This window comes from Mauremys reevesii, linkage group 14, assembly GCF_016161935.1.
Source record: "Mauremys reevesii isolate NIE-2019 linkage group 14, ASM1616193v1, whole genome shotgun sequence".
Lineage (NCBI taxonomy): Eukaryota > Metazoa > Chordata > Testudines > Geoemydidae > Mauremys > Mauremys reevesii.
The window spans coordinates 35,889,727-35,905,747 of record NC_052636.1 but is presented as its reverse complement, the minus strand read 5'-3'; the positions used below and the strand labels follow the sequence as shown (position 1 = coordinate 35,905,747).

Sequence of the window (16,021 nt, the reverse complement as noted above, 5' to 3'; positions counted from 1 at the left end):
GATAAGCTGGACAGGTTGAGCTCTTTCAATAGCGCACTAGAAGGTATTTTTCTCCAGCCCTCAGGACATTTGGTGGCTCTTTGCTGCCCCAGCTCCAGTTTCACAACATCTTTTTCAAATGAGGACACCAAAACTGGAGGCAGTATTCCAGTATCAGTCTCACTGATGCCATGTCACCTCCTGTGACATTACTGACATAATCTGTAACTGTATAGATCACCATTGCGACTGTTGTTCTATATTTGCAGACAATATTGTAGAAAGGTTGTCGTGTAAGGGGTCTATGGAGAGGTTCTGATTGGCTGATTATAATGATGCCATCTCTAGATGTGTATCATTTTTGTAGTTGATGTTATAAGTATTGGCTCTGTTCTGTCCATATTTCAAACTTGTGCTCTGCTTCTGGGGAACACCCCAGATAAGTTGGTGTCAGTTCTGCCTAGCCTGCTTGATGGCCCATTAAGAACCATCAGCTACACAATCAACCCATTGAGAGAAGGCAGATACGCCTTGTGACTCAGCAAGGTAGCAGGGACCTGCCTATGGACAGAACTCTAAGGTTTTTCTATGCCACGTGCTGGATAGAGTGTCCTTGGCACAAAGAAAGCAAAGACCACATGGCAAGAGACTAGAAAAGGCTGATGCCTCATCTCCATCTTGTCTTCAGTCCTGCTTCATACCTCTGGAGGGACTTTGCTACAAACTGAAGCTCTGTACAAAGGACTGAATGACCCATCCCAGTGGGGGATGTACTCCAGAGACTTGATTTGAACCTGCAGTTTATTCCATCACTGCTACAAGCCTGAACCAAGAACTTTCCCATTACTGTATGTGAAGGGTTAAAATCCATGTGCATTTTATATAACAACCTGGTCTATGGATTGTGCCAGCTCTTTTTCCAGACCCGAAGTCCAGACTATGGTCTAGCCCACTATGACTCTTTTGATGGTTTAAATTACACTCACAGGCACTGAGGATAGAGTTACTGAAAGTTTGGGAGTTAGGAGCTGATAGGTCAGTGGTCCAGTCCCCTCACAGATGACCCCATCCCTCTGGGACAGGGTCAGGTCTGAGCTCTCACACCAAATGCTCATTGTGGCTGCCAGAATCTGTGGGCAGCTCGTTTAGTTTGCACCTGAGGGTTGAGTCCTGCTTCGTGCATCATGTGTGAGAATGAAAATCCTAAACCGCCCTTTGAAATAACAAAAGCAGCAGGACGTGTTATTGTCCCTGCCCCAAAGCAGACAGACCGATGGAGAAATGCCATTGAGACCAGGGTAATACTCCACTGCCGTTCTACCTTTTTTTTTTTAACTCCCTCCCAGCCTTATGGGGTCTCAGAGCCCGGTATTGAGCCTGAGCCGAGATGTCTACACTGCAAATTTACCACCCACAGCCCAAGCCCCGGGAGCCTGAGCTGGTATGGGGCAGCCCTGGGTGTTACATTGCAGTGTGGACATAAGCCTATTGTGTTTCATTTCTTAGATTCTGCTGCCATCGTGTGGCCATTTCCTTCCCCTCCTTTGTGTCAAAAGCGCAGAGCCCGGTTCCTCCAGGGAGAGGACATCTTTCTTCTTTCCTTCCTCAACAGCCCCCTTCCCTGGGGAGCCCTTTGCTGGGGTCTGGGTGGGGAACAGCCGTTTCTGAGGATTAATTTCATATTAATGGTGTTGATCTATAGATTTTACAGCCAGACTAGATCACTAGGTACCTCTGCTCTGACCTGATTCAGAACAGAGACCAGAGAATTTTACCCAGTGACTCCTACATCCACCCCAAGATCTTCTGGCTGAACGAGGAGGGTTCATTCAGAAAGTCATCGTGTTTGGGTGTAAAGGTGTGAAATGATGGGGAAATTGGCCCCTCTTTCAAGTTTAAATGTTGTGACTTCTACACCTAGACCGGGGTGGCCAACCTGAGCCTGAATTTCCCAGTGTAACTGCCAAACCTGCACCTTTGTATGAGTCAATTGTGAACCTTCCCATCATTGTCCTTTGCTCTTAACCCTGAGGCTATTGCCCCATCATGGGGCCATTTCCCGCCTCTCTTTCGTACAGAAGCACAATTTTCTTTGCACAGACACAGGAACAGCAAGGTCTTTCTCTGTCCCTTGTGCAAAGCAGGGGGCCAAATTCCATGGAAACAATGGACAAGCAGGGGGCTCTGGGCACAGCCAGCCCTGGCCGTGAGATGTTCCCTCCTCTTTCTTTATGCTGCTGCTATTTCATGGATTGTCTGGGATGGGGAAAAAGCTGAGTTCACTCCAGGTGGAGGGGAAAAGAACCCTGAAAATCTCAGGACCCAACCCTGCTACCAGGATCACTGAGGTGCTGGGAATCTGCCTGGGAAAGGGCCTGTGTGAATTGTCAAGGTGGGGAATGAATAACAATCTACAACTAGATCCACCTCATTAACCACTGACGCAGGCTAATCCTGCTGCCGATAGAAGGGAAACTGGGAGCCATTCTTTGCTGTTCAGCCATGGAAACAGTGACCCAATTGCACCGCAGTGAATGTGCTGGGGAAAGCTAGAGTTTACAGGCAGGTGGAAATGCCTAGCAGATCCTAGAAACAGCTGGAGCTCCCCACACCACTTCTGCCACTAGGGTGAGGTGTTGAGCTGCTCACAGCATCCCCCACCATGACCTTGCAGCAGGGGATTGCTGCACCCCCAACCCAATGCAGGGGAGATGGCTGAGTGTATCTCTGCACCCTGAGACCAGGGCACCCACTCTCTCTGCCCCACACATAGAATCTGGCCCTGCTGAAAAGTGACCCCTATGAACAAGTCACCTCCAGGAGAGCAGGATTGGTCCTCAGAGAGGGGAATGGGCTTCTTGTGAAGCTTATAGGTCACTGGATGCTCTGGAAACAGGAGGGCTCTGAGTGTAACCCATAGCAAACACAACCTGCTAGGGGATGTAGCTCAGTGGTTAAGCACATACTTTGCATGTATGAGGCCCTGGGTTCAATCCCCAGCATCTTTATGATCATTTTTTCACCCTGCTGCTTTGCTCATGCCCAGAGGGGATGTGGCCCACCAGTCTCCCTGCACCAGTTTCAGTCCTGCTCAGTGAGGGGCAAGTGACAATTGCATGGAAGGTCTGGGGGGGTTCTGCTCCTATGTCACCGCGGTACATTTAAGATTCCCACCCGCTGTGCTGCTTGGGACAATGGTAGATGAGAAGGGCGAATCCTCCAGCACTGGAGGGAAAGGTCCCATCTGCACAGCCTGAGAGGCAAGGAAACAGAGGGGCAGGGTAGAGAGAGGTCAGTGATTTACTCCCAGCAGGGGACACTGTCTTTTTGAGTATCAGAGGGGAAGCCGTGTTAGTCTGGCTCTGTAAAAGGCGACAGAGTCCTGTGGCACCTTCTAGACTAACAGACGTATTGGAGCATGAGCTTTCGTGGGTGAATCCCCACTTCGTCAGATGAATGGAGTGGGAATTCTGTGACTGGCTTGCCAACTACAAAAGCAGTTTCTCCTCCCTTGGTGATCACACCTCAACTGCTAGAAGAGGGTCTCATCCTCCCTGATTGAACTAACCTCGTTATCTCTAGACTGATTCTTGCCTGCATACTTATACCTGCCCCTGCAAATTTCCACTACATTCATCTCACAAAGTGGGATTCACCCATGGAAGCTTATGCTCCAATATGTCTGTTAGTCCGTAAGGTGCCACTGGACTCTGTCTTTTTGAGGCGAGTGCTGCTGGCTTGGGATGGTGCTGACGATGGATAGAAAAAAGGCTGGAGTCAATGGCAGATGGGACCACAGAAGGGGAAGGGGAATGGCAGCCCCACAGAAGGTCCTGGGTGCTCAGATGCCCCCAGTTATTGCACCTAGACAGAGAAAAGACACCGAGGGACCCAGCCCCCCTACAGTGATCCCATGGACAAGAACCTGGTTAGGAGTGGGGTGAAGGTTCCCTCTGGGCAAAGGGGAGCTGAAATCCCTCCGCATCCTGGAATTTAAGCAACGAAAGCTTCAAACCTTGCATGGGTGTGGGCTGAGGTGCAGGAGGTTTGTATAATTTTTGGTGGTGCCCAGAATGGGACCAAGTCCTGCCCCACACACCTGTGTAAGGCTCTGGGAAGGAGTTTGGGTGTGGGAGAGAGAGGGGTTGGGCTCTGGGAGAGTTTGGGTGCAGGGTCTGGGCTCAGTCAGGGGGTTGTGGTGAAGTAGGCAGTGTGGGGGGCAGGCTCTTGGAGGGAGGTTGGGTGCAGGTGTGGGGTCTGGGCTGGGGCAGGGGTTGCAGGAGAGGGTGAGGGGTGCAGCATTTACCTCAGGCATCTCCCGAAAGCAACCCGCAGCCCCTAAGCTGGAGGGCCAGGGGCGTCTCTGCGCACTGCTGCCCACAGACTCCACCCCCGCAGCTCCCATTGCCACAGTTGGCAGAGTTGGCAGTTGGGGCAGGGGCAGCATGTGGAGACCCCCCACCCCCACAGTTGTTCTTCTCACAGCTGGCTGATGGGGGGGCAGCAGGGGATCTCCCAAATCTGGGGGAATCTCTCTGTGCCCCAGTTAGTTCTCCATCCTGTCTCCCCCTAACCACGCACCACTCCCCTCCCCATTATCAATGTTTTAAAGTAAACCTTCCCTCCCTTTATGGGATACAGACTCTGTGACAGAGACTGACTGGGGCTCCTCTCTGCATGGCCCCAGTGGGGAAGGAAAGAGACTGGGGGAGGGGGAGAAGATGGGCAGAAGGAGTCAAATGGGGCAAAGCCAGAATAGAGATTTTCTTCCTGTTAAAATGCACTGGAGTCTCATCGCTGAAAGGCCGCATCTTGAGTTAAGTTTGAACCAGCAGCCTTTCAATTACCAGGCAAAGGTGTGAACCACAGAGACTGATAACTGCCTGCTTCCCAAATGTGTTTAAAAAACATCTTTAGGGGTGCAACTGGTTAGTGCAGAGGGCCATCTGTTGGGGTTATGAGTTCAAGCTTTCTCTCAAGCCCTTGTTTCTCTTACCTGTGTAGTTTGTTTTGCCTAATTCATATACAAAGTGCTACACTAGAAAAAGGAGAGTAAGTTCTAAAATGTAGAGGTGGGTGCATACTTTAGAAACATCCCCCCTGTGCTGCCATTAGTTCCAGTAGATTGTTCACTGGAAGGGCAAATTGATTTCTTTGCTGCTGAGAAAGATGCCAGGACAGGTCTGTGGGCACCAGATCTCTCTGCTTCTTCCAGTTCCTTCCCTGCTCCAGTCACTGCTGTAGGAGGATCCTATATGCACTGAGCCTAAACATTTTCCTGGGCCTTCTTAGCATAGTTGGCAGCATGTCAGTCTCATACTCAGTAGGTCCTGAGCTCACACCTCAGAAAAGACAATGGTTTTCTGCTCCCTGCTTCAGATTTTCTAAAGGAAATCAGAGAAAAGAAGCTATAGGAGAGTGGTTCCTAGACACTCTAACAGACACAGATTTTTCTAAGGCATTAACTTTTTCCTTCTCTGTGGCGTTTGTATTCTCCATAGAGCAAAATAAAACAAAAACATGCAAGTCTAAGACTAATACAGTATGAAACTCAATACAGATAAAATCTCATCCTCAGAGATCTTCCAATAAGTTTCTTTTGCAGACTAGACTTATTTCTTGTCTGGGCCCAATATTTTCACCTGGTATAGTCCTCGTTCCAGCTCAGGTGGTAGCTAGGGGATTTCTCATGACTGCAGCCACCTTTCTTCTGTTCCACCCCCTTAAACAGCTTTGGTACAAGGCAGGAATCTTTTGTCTCTCTCCTGGGGAAAAGCCCCAGGTTTAAGATGGATTCCTGTACCAGGTGACATGGTCACATGCCCTGTGAGACCCCAAGCCTTCATTGTTCCTGGCCTGACTCACAGATGGTGCAGGACAGAGCGATCTCCAGTCACTTGTCCTGGTTAATGGGAGCCATCAGGAGTCCAAACCACTATTAATGGCCCACACTTTGCATCATTACAACAGGACCTCAGAGTTATAGTTCATATTTCTAGCTTCAGATACAGGAATGATCGGTTCATACAAATAGGCTGAACACACACAGTAGATAATGTGCAGTATCATTACAAAGCTTAAGAGACCTTTTGCATGAAACATGTTCCAGTTACATTATATTCACACTCATTAGCATATTTTCATAAAATCATCAACATCACAGCAGGGAAAGGGTTTTACTGCGGCACCTGGGAGCAGTTGAGTTTCATGTTCAGGCTCTGCTATGAGTTCCTCCAGGTTTCCCATAAGCACACAGGGCCCTTAGCGGGTACTCTCGATACAGGAATGGCCCAGATACAATGAAGTGATGGGAATTGCATTTTCCTTTTTAATTTTTGAATTTCCAATGACATTTCTATTTGTGATTTTGTTTTGCTTCGTATAACTGTGTTTTCTCAGGGACTTGATATTTACCAGGCTAACTAACAGCTAATAACGGGAGACTTCCAAGCAGGGCGTGGGCGAGCAGAAAAGAACTGTAAGAGATGCTGGTTTTCGACCTTGTGTTAGATAAGAATAGAATGCAGATTGTAGCAGAAATTGCTGAGAGAAGTAAGCTATCAGAAAGGAATATGTACAAACAAAATGCAGTTGTTGCTCCTTACTGTATGTCACAAAAGGTATAAATGCTTGCCTTAATTGCTTATCTAACCGAGACCTACCTCGGGAGGGGAAACTCTGCCTGTCTGTACTCTCCCGAATAACTGCAGTTGCTCGAAATAAACGGCATAATATAATAACATTTAACATCCCTGTGGTGGGAAGAACATCTCAACAGCCCAACGCTGTGGCATTTAATTTAAAAAAGGGGAACTATACAAAAATGAGGGGGTTAGTTAAACAGAAATTAAAAGGTACAGTGACTGAAGTGAAATTCCTGTAAGCTGCATGGACACTTTAATGACACCATAATAGAGGCCCAACTTAAATGTATACCCCAATTTAAGAAGCACAGTAAAAGAACTAAAAAAAAGAGCCACTGGGGCTTAACAACCATGTAAAAGAAGCAGTGAGAGACAAAAAGTCTTCCTTTAAAAAGTGGAAGTCAAATCCGAGAAAGGAGCATAAACATTGCCAAATTGTAGGTGACAAATCTGAGGAATTGTCACAGACTGAAGTGTCACTAGAGCGGGTTTTGGATTTAATTGATAAACTCAATATTAACAAGTCACCGGGACCAGATGGCATTCACCCAAGAGTTCTGAAAGAACTCAAATGTGAAGTTGCGGAACTATTAACTATGGTTTGTAACCTGTCCTTTGAATCGGCTTCGGAACCCAATGACTGGAAGTTAGCTAATGTAACGCCAATATTTAAAAAGGGCTCTAGAGGTGATCCCGGCAATTACAGACCAGTAAGTCTAACATCGGTACCGGGCAAATTAGTTGAAACAATAGTAAAGAATAAAATTGTCAGACACATAGAAGAACATAAATTGTTGGGCAAAAGTCAACACGGTTTCCGTAAAGGGAAATCGTGTCTTACTAATCTATTACAGTTCTTTGAGGGTGTCAACAAATATGTGGACAAGGGGGATCCAGTGGACATAGTGTACTTAGATTTCCAGAAAGCCTCACCAAAGGCTCTTACATAAATTAAGTTGTCATGGGATAAAAGGGAAGGTCCTTTCATGGATTGAGAACTGGTTAAAAGACAGGGAACAAAGGGTAGGAATTAATGGTAAATTCTCAGAATGGAGAGGGGTAACTAGTGGTGTTCCCCAAGGGTCAGTCCTAGGACCAATCCTATTCACCTTATTTATAAACAATCTGGAGAAAGGGGTAAAAAGTGAGGTGGCAAAGTTTGCAGATGATACTAAACTGCTCAAGATAGTTAAGACCAAAGCAGACTGTGAAGAACTTAAAAAAGAGCTCACAAAACCAAGTGATTGGGCAACAAAATGGCAAATGAAATTTAATGTGGATAAATGTAAAGTAATGCATATTGGAAGAAATAACTCCAATTATACATAAAATATGATGGGGACTAATTTAGTTACAACAACTCAGGAAAAAGATCTTGGAGTCATTGTGGATAGTTCTCTGAAGATGCTCACGCAGTGTGCAGAGGCGGTCAAAAAAGCAAACAGGATATTAGGAATCATTAAAAAGAGGATAGAGAATAAGACTATTATTACCCTTATATAACTCCATGGTATGCCCACATCTTGAATACTATGTACAGATGTGGTCGTCTCATCTCAAAAAAGATATACTGGCATTAGAAAAGGTTCAGAGAAGGGCAATTAAAATGATTAGGGGTTTGGAACGGGTCCCATATGAGGAGAGATTAAAGAGGCTAGGGCTTTTCAGCTTGGAAAAGAGGAGACTAAGAGGGAATATGATAGAGGTATATAAAATCATGAGTGATGTGGAGAAAGTAGATAAGGAAAAAGTTATTTATTTATTCCCATAATACAAGAACTAGGGGCCACCAAATGAAATTAATAGGCAGCAGGTTTAAAACAAATAAAAGGAAGTTCTTCTTCACACAGCGCACCGTTAACCTGTGGAACTCCTTACCTGAGGAGGGTGTGAAGCCTAGGACTATAACAGGGTTTAAAAGAAAACTGGATAAATTCATGCAGGTTAAGTCCATTACTGGCTATTAGCCAGGATGGGTAAGAATGGTGTCCCTAGCCTCTGTTTGTCAGAGGATGGAGATGGATGGCAGGAGAGAGATCACTTGATCATTGTCTGTTCGGTTCACTGCATGGCTGCTTCTGCTCTACAACTATAATTGTCTTTTTACACCAAAATCACTAACTTGAGCAGCCAATTCCATGTACAGTCCTAGTGGATGTAAGGCACAGGTAACCCTCTCTCCCCCACCTGGAGGTGATGAAATTCCTGGCTGGAAGGACACATGCTCCTACAAGTCAAAAGGAAAGGAGCTGATAGAAAAGATCACAGGACTGACCCCAAAGAAGGGTGAACTGCAAAAGTCAGAAGCAGGCAACTCATCCGGCAGAGCTGAGAGACCACAGTGAAGATGGTGCAAAGATCACTAAATTGGAATTAGCAAATGTGATTTTTTTTAAAACAAATCTTTGGGAAGCCCTAATAAAGGCATTTCTTACAGTTCTCTCCCATTTGGATTTTCTGATATCTAATAGAGAATGACATCTGATTGAAGCTTTTCCCAAATGCAGAGCATGTGTAAGGTCTCTCTCCACTGTGGATTCTACAATGTCTGACAAAGTCTGAGTGCTCAGTGAAACTTTACCCGCACTCAGAGCATGTGTAGGGCGTCTCTCATGTGTGGATTCTCTGATGTGTGATGAGGTGTGAGCGCTGACTGAAGCTTTTCCCGCACTCAGAGCACGTGTAGGGCTTCTCCCCTGCGTGGATTCTCTGATGTGTGATAAGGTTTGAGCGCCGACTGAAGCTTTTCCCGCACTCAGCGCATGTGTAGCGCGTCTCCCCTGTGTGGATTCTCTGATGTGTGATAAGGTGTGCGCGCCAACTGAAGGTTTTCCCGCACTCAGCGCATCTGTAGGGCGTCTCCCCTGTGTGGATTCTCTGATGTGTGATAAGGTGTGAGCGCTGACTGAAGCTTTCCCCGCACTCGTGGCATGTGTAGTGTGTCTCTTCCAAGTTGATTCTCTCATGTGTAATAAGGTCTGAGTGGCTACTGAAGTTCTCCTCTGGCCTCTGCTGAGTCTCAGAGGCTTTTACTGTTTCTCGGAGTGCACAACTCCTGGAAACATTCCCTTTGGGTCTTCCTGATAACGTCCCACGTGGTGCTCCTTGCTCAGCATCTTCCTGCTGGGGTTTCTGCTCCTCATTCTCACGTACCATCCTATCACCTGATGGGAGACAGAGAGAATCCAGGCATAGGTCACTCCCTGTGCCTGAGAGAAAGGAAATCTCAGAGACAGGAATTTTAAAAGGGATGAACAAACCAAAATACGTGCAGGAGAGATCAAACCTATCAGGAGCTGATTTACCCCAGAGGCGAGAGGAAGGGATCAGTTTTGGTCTGCATTTCACCAGAACATGCAGGGAAAGTGGGATCAGGTAGGGATCTGCTGACAGTTGTTAGTCAGGATAGGTGGGAAGCCATGAGTGACATCTGCCTAATTATTCCACATCTGCAGGGAACAATCCTGAACTTGGAGAGCTCACAGGGTCTTTGTAGGGCATCCCAAATGTTTTCTGTATTCATGGACAATTTTTGACTTGCTTTAACCAAGTCCTCACCTCTGCAGGCACCTTTCGGGAGCACTTCTTTCTCAGAACCCTGGAGGTCCGGGACCCACGGCTCTTCCCCTCGTTCCAGCTGTGAGACCACATCAGGTTTGGAATTTAGAAACCCTATGCCAGGCAAAGAAAACCAGGAAAGTCAGTGGAATTTGTGGGATACTTGTCACAAAGAATAGTCCATGGTTTTAAGCTCAGATCATTTTTAAGCAGTAACATCCCAAGACCAGCTTCCTTGGCTCCAAGTGGCAGGAGAGTTATTATTATTAATCATATGCATTACCTTAGTGCCTAAGGACCAACTAACAGTGTGTCTCCGTTGTGCTAGGCACAGTACAAATGCAGAATAGTAGATGGCCCATGCTCTGAAGAATTTACAGTCTAAATAGACAAGACAGACACAGCACGGGGGAAGGGGTAGAACCCTCTGTTAGAATGGCGATATTCAGGCCTGCCTGCAAAGCCTATATTTTAAGAACTTAGGTGTATTTTTATCACTTAGCTAGTTACAGGAGTATGAAAACAAAGAATCAAAATCACAGTCTGCCTGTGTCTGGGCCTTCTCTCACTAGGATAGTCTGAGGCCTTGTTCTTAGGCTAAGGCCTTTGGCTAAACAGCAGGGGCAGCCATAAGCTAGGAAGTGAAGGGTCACATCCTCAAATCCCAAACCCGTCACACTGAAATAAGGTGCTACTGGGCTGTTAGGAAGTCGATCCTGTCCGGATCTTAAGATGGTTAAAGAAACCTTAATTTGATAGCATTCTGTCTGGCAAGAAATCACTTATCAATGGTTGTGGTTGTGAAACCCTCATTTCTGTATTGCTTTATCTTTATGGCCACCACTTTTACATTGTTAATCAGTCTGGTTCTCTAATTGTTTCTCTCTGCTATATAATTAATGTTGCCAGGTGTAAGTTAATTAGGGTAGTAGTTTATAATTGGTTAGAGCAGGAGTAGGCAACCTATGGCGGCACACGAGTTGATTTTCAGTGGCACTCACACTGCCCAGGTCCTGGCCACCGGTCCAGAAGGCTCTGTATATTAATTTAATTTTAAATGAAGCTTCTTAAACATTTTAAAAACCTTACTGACTTTACATACAATAGTTCAATTATGTATTATAGACTTATAGAAAGAGACTTTCTAAAAACGTTAAAATGTATTATTGGCACATGAAATCTTAAATTAGAGTGAATAAATGAAGACTCAGCACACCACTTCTGAAAGGTGGCCGACGCGTGGGTTAGAGAATTATGTCACAATATGTTAGAATTGGTTAGTTAAATTTCAGCACAGTGATTGGTTAAGGTATAGCTGAGAATATTACTCTATAAATGGGGTCAAACTGGAGGGGGGAAGGAAATTGGAATTATAGAATCTCAGGGTTGGAAGGGACCTCAGGAGGTATCTAGTCCCACCCCTGCTCAAAGCAGGGCCAATCCCCAACTAAATCATCCCAGCCAAGGCTTTGTCAAGCCTGATCTTAAAAACCTCTAAGGAAGGAGACTCCACCACCTCCGTGGGGAACCCATCCCAGGGCTTCACCACCCTCCTAGTGAAATAGTGTTTCCTAATATCCAACCTAAACCTCCCCCATTGCAACTTGAAATCATTACTCTTTGTTCTGTCATCTGCTACCACTGAACAGTCTAGATCCATCCTCTTTGGAACCCCGCTTCAGGCAGTTGAAAGCAGCTTTCAAATCCCCCCTCGTTCTTCTCTTCTGCAGACTAAACAATCCCAGTCCCCTCAGCCTCTCCTCAGAAGTCATGTGCTCCTGCCCCCTAACCATTTTGTTGCCCCCGCTGGACGCTTTCCAATTTTTCCACATCCTTCTTAAGAGTGTTGGGCCCAAAACTGGACCCAGTGCTCCAGATGAGGCCCCATGAATGTCGAATGTTGGTGGGGGGGAAGGGGAACAGGGACACAGGCCAGGCTCTGCGGCGTCAGAGCTGGGAAGGGAACAGAGGGTATCGGCGCATAGAGATCAGCCCGACGGGTGTGAAGGGCTTTGGAATGTGTCATCTTATCGGTGTAAACACTGCACAGACTGTACCAGCCTGTGACATCAACCAAGTGCCCATCTGTGCCTGGGCAGGGGCCCTGTTCTGGGCGGGAGGATGCAGCAAGGACTCAGGGTCGGTGGCCGGGGTCTCTGTGCACAGAGATGGGGAGGTTATGTGGGGAGGGGGGTAATGAGCGGGAGAGGGAGGTCAAGTGTTAAAATAATAATATTTGGGGAAAAAATGTATAATAAAGTGAAACTGAACAGAAATAAAACTGGAGTGGAGGCTCTACAGCAACAAGGCTTGGGTAGGGATTTGGGGTTAAAGGTCTGGGATCCCCCACAGCTCCAGATCCCCAAACCTCGCCTCCTCCCACTGACCCACCCACCCCACTTCCTGGGTGCCCTCCCCCACACTCCTCCCCTTCTTCCCATTACTCTCAGCCAGCACCACCTCCCGGCACCTTGAGAGCGTCTTGTATTTTCTCCTCATCTCTCACAGCCTCCTACCTCCCTGCTGCTTCTTAGCTCTAACCCTGCACACACCCGCCCCATTTCCTGGCATATCTACTACCCCCCGTCTCCGTCCCTCCCACAGCTCGCTTATCCCTTCAGCCATGGGATCCTGAACGGCAACATTACACGCTCTCCTAAAAGAGCTCATCTGACTGTCACACAAGCCAGGCATGAGTCACACACCTATTTACTCAATTTAGAATTCTACAGGCAGCATATTTTCCTCTTAAAATGAGGAAAAGGCATGAAAGCTACAGTGATTAATGTAGTTACTAATGTAGCCAATAAGGATACATTCAATGCAATTTTAAAATGTGTGACAGCACCAAAAAGGCACATGACCAAAAATGATACTAGTGGGTGGGAGATAAGGCAAAAAAAGGGGGGGCAAGGAAACTTGTCAAAACTTGTATGACGAATAAAGGTATAAAGTTATTACTACTCAGGTTCTTCAGAGACCCCACAGCTTCTAATAACCCAGGGGACAGGACTCCTTACCCAGCGAGGTCACCGTCTCATAGTTCTCCTGCATGACATCCCTGTAGAGGGCTCTCTGAGTGGGGTCCAGCAAAGCCCCCTCTCCCCTGGTGAAATACACAGCCACCTCCTCGAAGGTCACCGGCCCCTGAAACAGCAAGAGTCCAACACTCAGTACCTGCTGCCCCACTCACAATTCCACTATTCACAGAACAGCAGCACCAGGTAAATGGAAGCTCCGGGAGGCACATGTTAACAGAGTCCCACCTCACCTAGCTTAGAGCAGCCAGGCGGCATCAGAGGGTAGAAAGAGAGAACCTTTGTGTCTCCCAGCTGACAGACGCAGGCAGAGTCGTCACATTTATCACATACCTACTAGCCAGAGTTTGATATAGGAGATGGGGCTGGCTCTGGACTGTACTAATGGCTCCCTGGTAGGAAACACTCTCCAAATAAAATATAAGGAAGAAAAGGGAAGTCAGTAGTAAAGAATATTAGTTAGAACAGGGGTAGGCAACCTATGGCAGGGGGGCTGAAGGCAGCACGCAAGCTGATTTTCAGTGGCACTCACAATGCCCGGGTCCTGGCCACCAGTCCGGGGGGCTCTGCATTTTAATTTAATTTTAAATGAAGTTTCTTAAACATTTTAAAATCCTTATTTACTTTACATACAACAATAGTTTAGTTATATATTATAGATCTTCTAAAAATGTTAAAATGTATTACTGGCCCACTCAAAACCTTAAATTAGAGTGAATAAATGAAGACTTCTGAAAGGTTGCTCACCCCTGAGTTAGAAGGTCAGAATTGTAGAAAATTGGTAAGGGAAGCTATCAGAAATCAATGACCAATCAATGAAAATAAGAAGGAAGTTTTGAAAAGTATATTAATCCTAACAATGGTAGCGATAAATTACTAGATGGAAATGGCAGAATTATCAAAAATCATGCAGAAGAGGTAAAAGTGTTCAATAAGTGTTCTCTCCTGGATTTGGAGAAAAACAGATGCTGTACTCGTATCATAAGATGTTGACAACGACACTCCTTCCATTCCAACAAGAACTCACAAGTACATTAAACAGCAGCTATTACAGTTAGACATGTTTAAATAAGCAGGTCCAGATAACTTGTATCCAAGAGTTTTTAAAGACCCGGTGGACTATTAATGTTGATTGTAATTAGGACTTGGAACACTGGGGAAATTCCAGAAGACTGGAATTAAGCTAATGCTGTGCCAATACTAAAAAGTGTAAAAGAAATGACCCAGCTAATTACAAGAGTGTCAGTCTGATATCAATACTGAGCAAAATAATGGAGCAGTCGATACTGGATTTCGTTAATACAGAATTAAAGGAAGGTAATATAATTAGTATCTATTAACAAAGATTTAGAGAAAATAGATCCTATCAAACTAACTGGATATCCTTATTAGATGAGATCAAAAGTTTGGTTGCAGCTATTATTGATGTAATATATCTAGACTTCTGTAAGGCATATGACTTGATTCAGCACAATATTTTGACTAAAAAACTAGAATGATACAAAATAAACACGGCATACATTAAATAGATTAAAAACTGGGATTGTAAATGAGGAACCATGGTCGAGTGGATTTCTTTCTAGCGGGTTCCCACAAGGATTGCTTTTTGCCAGTGTGCTATTTAACATTCTTATCAATGACCTAGAACAGAATATAAAATCATCATGGATAAAGTTTGCAGTTACCACAAAGATTGGGGGTGGTGGTAACTAATGAAGTGCCAGTAGATTGAGGCTCCAGCACTGGGAGTCTGGGAAGTTGTCCCAGCCCTGGGTGGAGGGTTATTTCCTGTTCCACAAAGAGGGGAAGTTCCATTCCCAAATCCCGTGCCTTGAAATTAGGCCCTATCTGACACTACACCCCATATTCAGCATAGTGGTATGGTTATAATATGATTAGGACATAATTATGATGCATTTTGTGCAAGATGCGTCATGTGCTGAATATGATTATCCTATTTGTGTGCATGGATCATGTTCGTATCTGAAGTTATGGATATTGACTCTGTATCTGTATTTCAAATGTGCTTACTCTGGGTAACAACCACATCGAGCCTTTCAGGTACAACAATGAAGAAGCCAGACAGAGCTGATGGCTTATCAACAAAGACAATGGACCGCGGAAGAGCTTAGCCTTCCTGTGATTGTTTCAGCCAGCCTATGAGTCATGGCTACTATGTAAATTAAGTTGTCATGGGATAAAGGGGAAGGTCCTTTCATGGACTGAGAACTGGTTAAAAGACAGGGAACAAAGGGTAGGAATTAATGGTAAATTCTCAGAATGGAGAGGGGTAACTAGTGGTGTTCCCCAAGGGTCAGTCCTAGGACCAATCCTATTCAATTTATTCATAAATGATCTGGAGAAAGGGGTAAACAGTGAGGTGGCAAAGTTTGCAGATGATACTAAACTGCTCAAGATAGTTAAGACCAAAGCAGATTGTGAAGAACTTCAAAAAGATCTCACAAAACTAAGTGATTGGGCAACAAAATGGCAAATGAAATTTAATGTGGATAAATGTAAAGTAATGCACATTGGAAAAAATAACCCCAACTATACATACAATATGATGGGGGCTAATTTAGCTACAATAAGTCAGGAAAAAGATCTTGGAGTCATTGTGGATAGTTCTCTGAAGATGTCCACGCAGTGTGCAGAGGCGATCAAGAAAGCAAACAGGATGTTAGGAATCATTAAAAAGGGGATAGAGAACAAGACGGAGAATATAGTATTGCCCTTATATAAATCCACGGTACGCCCACATCTCGAATACTGTGTACAGATGTGGTCTCCTCACCTCAAAAA

The 16,021-nt window shown here is 45.5% G+C and overlaps 1 non-coding gene across 1 annotated transcript; it reads left to right on the top strand.

Annotated features, from left to right (window-relative positions):
* The first annotated feature begins 2,915 nt into the window (after window positions 1-2,915).
* On the top strand, window positions 2,916-2,987 carry TRNAA-UGC. The gene has a single exon. It is a non-coding gene; the product is annotated as a tRNA-Ala (tRNA).
* Window positions 2,988-16,021: the final 13,034 nt, after the last annotated feature.